Source organism: Ahaetulla prasina, chromosome 12, assembly GCF_028640845.1.
Source record: "Ahaetulla prasina isolate Xishuangbanna chromosome 12, ASM2864084v1, whole genome shotgun sequence".
Lineage (NCBI taxonomy): Eukaryota > Metazoa > Chordata > Lepidosauria > Squamata > Colubridae > Ahaetulla > Ahaetulla prasina.
Window position 1 is genome coordinate 9,831,033 of NC_080550.1, and position 6,000 is coordinate 9,837,032.

Here is a 6,000-nt window from a genome sequence, read left to right on the forward strand (position 1 = left end):
GAAAACTGAAAGGATGTCCCAGTTTTCAGCAAAACTGTCATACAACATAATCATGTGCTCACAGGACACTGCATAAATGGGGTTGTGTTGTTACACACTCAAAATAAAGTCCTGTAATTATAAGTGGAAGAACTTTGGACTCTGGTCATTTTTTCGCGCATTTTTTTTGTCCTATCTTCCAACTATCATTAAGCATTTTTGTTGCTAAGTGAGACCGTTGTTAAGTGTGTTTTGCCTCATTTTACGAACTTGCCTGCCACAGTTGTTAAGTGAATCACTGCAGGTGTGGATTTGGTTTAAATACCGTTGGAAATTATAAATTGCTCCATCGTAGAGATTAGCTTTCCTTCTCAATATCTCAGAAGATAGATAGATATTTGTATATAAATGGGTAGCACATCTATTCAAGCATTATTACCCCTAATGTATTGAGGGAGGAGAAGCATTTAAAGTCTTCAACTTACGACCACAATTGAGCCGAAATTTCTGTTGCTAAGCAAGACCGTTGTTAAATGAGTTTTACCCCCATTTTAAAGCCTTTCTCGTCACATTTGGTAACTGAATCACTCCAATTGCTAAGTTAGTGACACAGCCGTTAAGTGAATCTAATTTCCCCATTGACTTTGCTGGTCAGAAGGTCACAAAAGGGGATCCCATGACTCCAGGACAATGCAACCGTCATGAATATGAGCAGTTGTTGAGGGTCTGAATTTTTGATCATGTGACCATGGGGATGCTGCAAAAGGTCATAAGTGCGAAACGCATCATAAGTCACTTTTTTTTCAGTGTCGTTATAACTTTGAATGGTCACTAAATGAACTGTTGTAAGTTGAGGTCTACTTGCGTAGATGCACCATGTAGAAAGCCAGGGTAATTAAGACATGGGCATCGAAAGAGGCCACCGAGAGATCCACCCTTAGACATGGCTGCTCACCGACTGATTTTGGGCTGATCAGTTCCTCTTAGCCCAAAGGGGCTTTTCCAAAAGGCAACCGTTGGACTTTGTTTTTTCCTTGAAGAGGTTTCGCTTCTCGTCCAAGAAGCTTCTTTAGTTCTGACTGAATGGTGGAGAAACCGAAGAAGCGTCTTGGATGAGAAGTAAAACCTCTTCAAGGAAAAACGAAGTCCAGTTGCCTTTTGGAAAAGGATCGTTGGGATTACCATGACCCGGATGACTCCCTAAACAAGTCTCCCTGAACAGTTCTCTCTTAGCCCATCCAATTTCACAAAGTTGTTATTGTTGTGGGCAAAAACAAAAAAATAAATCGGTAGAAGCAATATTATATATGCTGCCTCTAACTCCAGAAGTCATAAATTGTACAAATTGCCCCGTTGACTTGAAACCAGTCATCAATGCATACAAATTGTGTATGATTACTTTTTCCCCCAGTGGTAGATTGCTTTTAAAGGAAAGATAACAGACGGCAATAAATTATATACCATACTTGATAATTAATATCTTAAATCTTTTAGGCTTAAGAATTACAGCTAGGAAAGGGACTAAAGTGTATTCCGCTTGCGTTTTCCAACAAAAAAATGTGAAGTGAAACATGGATATAATTTGAGTTTTGTGCTTTCTGCAAATACAGTGATGCCATTCTCTGGCTTAAAATGATATACAGCAGCGGTCACCAATTGGTGGTCTGTGGACCATTGGTGGTCCACAAGAAAAATTTGGTGGTCCGCAGAAAAATTATTTTGGGCAAAGGCTGGAGGGAAGTGCTGCTGGTGGCAGAGATTGGTCTTGTTCCAGTGGGGACTGCATCATGGCCTGGAACTGGCTGTCCATCTCAGCCCACTGAGCCTCCAGGCACCGGTACCTGGCCTTGTACTCCCGCAGGTCTTCCCTCTGCTTGGAAAGGCTATGCTCGTAGTCCTCAGTAAGGTGCTTCTGCTGAGCCTCCTTCTCAGCCAGAGCCAATTTGAATGAAATCAGCTATTTTGCCAACTCTTTTTCATGGTGACTGCTTAGCTCCAACAACTGCTTCCTATTGGGGCCCTAAGGAGCCTGGGCAGGCAAGTGAGGAGTGGCTCGGAGGGGAGGGGCAAGTAGAGACCGGCAAGGCGCCCCTCAACGTAAGTGACATCAAGTTGGCCACACCCACCCAGTCACATGACCACCTAGCCACGCCCATCCAGCCAGTCATTAGATAGATCATATTAGTAGTCCGCGGGATTTAAAATTATGAATTTAATGGTCCCTGAAGTCCAAAAGGTTGGGGACCCCGATATGTGGAGGAGGAAATGTGTATAAAAACACACCTAGAAGGAAAAATACTAATAGGACATGTATAGGAAGAATACCAGTGGTGGGTTGACCCCGATTCGGACTGGTTCTATAGAAAAACCAGCAGGAGGCTCCGTCCACTGACCCGAATGTCATCAAAAGCAATCTGCACATGCATGATGTGAACCGGTAATAAAGGTAAGTAGAACCCACCCCTGAAGCGTATTGTTGTTGCGACCTAGGCCCAAGTAGTTATTACCAGACACAATCAGTCCTAAACAAACATATTTTATTAGAACAGCTGAGAATTACTTCATTCTCAGCTTAGTCCAAATTAAGCCCAAAACAAATTCTTCATAAACAGTCCTTCAGCCTTATCACCAACCTTTGTCTTCATTGGCACCCTGCCAAAGGCTTTTCTTAGCCTTAGGAAAGTGGCAATGGCACCTATGAAATCTTGCCAGAAAAACTACCAGGACTTGTCCAGTCAATCTGCAAGAGTCAAAAACTGACTCAAAGGTCCAGCATTCATTTTTTACAGGAACTTGCATACCTGCTCTGTCTCTGACATGGGCCAATTCACCCCTCCTTAGCAACCTGGTGGCCCTCATCTCCCCAGGGATCAGAAGAGAAGAGAAGAGAAGAGAAGAGAAGTGAAGAGAAGAGAAGAGAAGAGAAGAGAAGAGAAGAGAAGAGAAGAGAAGAGAAGAGTTGAGTTGGAAGGGACCTTGGAGGTCTTCTAGTCTAACCCCCTGCTTAGGCAGGAAACTCTACTCCACTTCAGACAAATGGTTGTCTAACATCTTCTTAAAAACTTCCAGTGTTGGAGCATTCACAACCTTCTGGAGGCAAGTCGTTCCACTGATTAATTGTTCTCACTGTCAGGAAATTTCTCCTTAGAGAAAAGTTGCTGCTCTCCTTGATTAGTTTCCACCCATTGCTTCTTATCCTGCCCTCGGGTGCTTTGGAGAATAGCTTGACTCCCTCTTTTTTGCGGCAGCCCCTGAGATATCGGAACATTGCTATCATGTCTGCTACCATATTGATGCCAAACTTAGCGCGGACACCCAATCGGCATAGCCCACTGCAGCCCAGAACTCCTGAGCTCAAGCGATCCACCAGCCTCAGCCACCAAAGTAGCTGGATTACAGGTTTGCACCACCGCACCCGGATTGGAATTTACCTATAGTTCCTTGGGAAGATGGAATTACCATTAAATCACATTAACATTTACCATCCTTTCTTCCTTTCCCTAGGCAAAGATCTATTCCCCGATGCCTCAAATCCTCAAACTTCTGGATTTATTTTTTGACTTACTCTATATAAACTATTCGACAGAAATAATTAAAACTTCAATTTTGGGGAGATTGGCACAGTGTGTAGGAAGTCAGATCTGTTGATGCCTTTAAAAAAAAAATCAGAAAGCTTAATATGATCCCGCAAAGAAATATCTGCTTTCCAGTTTTATTCAGATCTTAATTTTGATAAACTGCACGTAACATTAAAAACAGGGTGAGATTATTTTTTTCTTCATCAAAGTGCTAATCTTTAAAATTCCTATATGGGCTCCTCAAAGGCTGTCAACTGGAAAGGTAAAATTGATTCTTCTTTTGGTTTATTTCATTAAATGTGGCAGTACATATTTATTTCTACATTATTAATTACAGGCAGGATAACTCCAGAGAGAATAAAGTACTTCGGTAATTTTTGTTCCAAATGAAGATCTTTCAAATATCGGCCTGTCTTTTCAAATTCTGAAAGTAAGATTAGCATAATAATTGCTAACAAAAAAATTTCTTAATAACCAGGGCTTTGCCAAAACCTGCAATTAGCCATACATGCAGTCCAAGGTACCTGGATTATCTGAGATGTCTGTGGGAAAAAAGGCTTATTTATTTAGACGTGAATACACAATTAATTAAACATGTTGGTTCCAGTGGGACTTTCAGCAACAGATTATTTTTTTTAATTAATGAACATTGCAACAAAATAGTCAATCGGAGAACATGGAATTTACTGTGCCACATCCCTAAGCGGACCTTTTGCACAGCTAATCCATTCTGTCTCTTCTATATCCCATCCAGGTTTAATATCTATAACTTCCTAAGGGGACAAAGGGAAGAAGTTATATTATATCTAGCAAGCTAGATCCTCAGTTCTAGATCCAGTTTCAATATCACATTTTATCATACTGAAATGTGACATGATAGCAGTGTTCCAATATCTCAGGGGCTGCCACAAAGAAGAGGGAGTCAAGCTATTCTCCAAAGCATCTGAGGGCAGGACAAGAAGCAATCAAGAAGAGAAGCAAGCTAGAACTAAGGAGAAATGTCCTGACAGTTAGAACAATTAATCAGTGGAACAACTTGCCTCCAGAAGTTGTAAATGCTTCAACACTGGAAGTTTTTAAGAAGAGGTTGGATAACCATTTGTCTGAAATGGCATAGGATTTCCTGCCTGAGCAGGGTTTTGGATAAACCCTCTCCAAGGTTCCTTCCAACTCTATATTCTAAGAGGAATTCAGATATCCTGGAAGATTTTCAGAAAGGGCACTAAAAATGATCAGTATGGAAAACTTAAGAACAGTAACTTGTTCTGACCTAGGCTCCCTTAAAAAGCAGGAAGCAGAGTCTTGGTCCCAGCAAAACCTCTTTTATTTACATTGTTGGAGGAAATATCCATCTGGGTTCAGTTCCAAGTGGGGACAAAGACACTGGAAACATGGAGGCTGCTTGGAAAGATGGTTTAATGGTGGTCAGGATCACATGGCTTGAGATCCTGAACAGAAAAGGGCTGAAATCCTGTGTGCTCCCTGGTTTTATGCTTTTTCTGAGCTTTGAACTTTCTGGGGCACAGGAAGAGTATCCTGATTGGTTGTCAGACTCCCAGGGGGTGGGGGTCTTAGCTAATGTTGTAGGTTGTCTCTCAAGCTTGCTTGAGCCTTGCCATGTGGTAAGATTCTGTTGCTAGATGGGTAGGGGCTAATCCTATCTTTGTCATGTACACAATGGACTGGCTCAAGCCTTAATGGCCCATTGACAAAGGTGGGGGGGGAGTCAGGAAGTTGCTTTGTCTTTAAAACATGTTTCTCCATTTCTTATCCAGGGAAATATATTCTGCCTTTTGAAATATTTTCTAAAATATTTCATTCTTCTAGGAGGGGGGTGGGTGCTAAATTCCTACAACATGACTATGAATTCCTTTCATTCACAGTCATAGTGAATAGTGTAAGCCGCCCTGAGTCTTCGGAGAAGGGCGGGATATAAATGCAAATAAAAATAAATAAAAAAATTTAAAAAGTCAGCAAGACCTGTCCAAACAGTTTTTCAAAGGAATTTTTATCAACACAGATCTTATCTCGCTTGGAAAGCCGCCATGTAACTAGGTTCCAAACACAGTACAAGGCAAAACTTGGCACAGAGTCTCTGAGAGTCATGGAATGAACAAATTGTTTCCTGCAAAAGCCCCCTCCCCATTCGCTCCTCTTTTGTTTCCTATGGGAGGGGCCAATCACTTCCAAGGTGTGGCTGTACTCCCAAGTCGACCTTGCTTTCTGAGTTGTTCTTGTCTTCTGGCAGCTCTGCGCATGTGCACACTGGGAACAGAGGAACAGCCGTCTAGCTCCCTCTCTGCCTCCGATGCAGAGCCCTCGTTTGAGCTTTCCCCAGCCCCCAGGACTGGCCCATGTTCCTCCCCAACCTCCTCACTGCCCGACTCTGCTCCCAGCTCTGCTGGCTGCTAGCAGGCCACAAAATAGCCTTGGGAAAAGATTC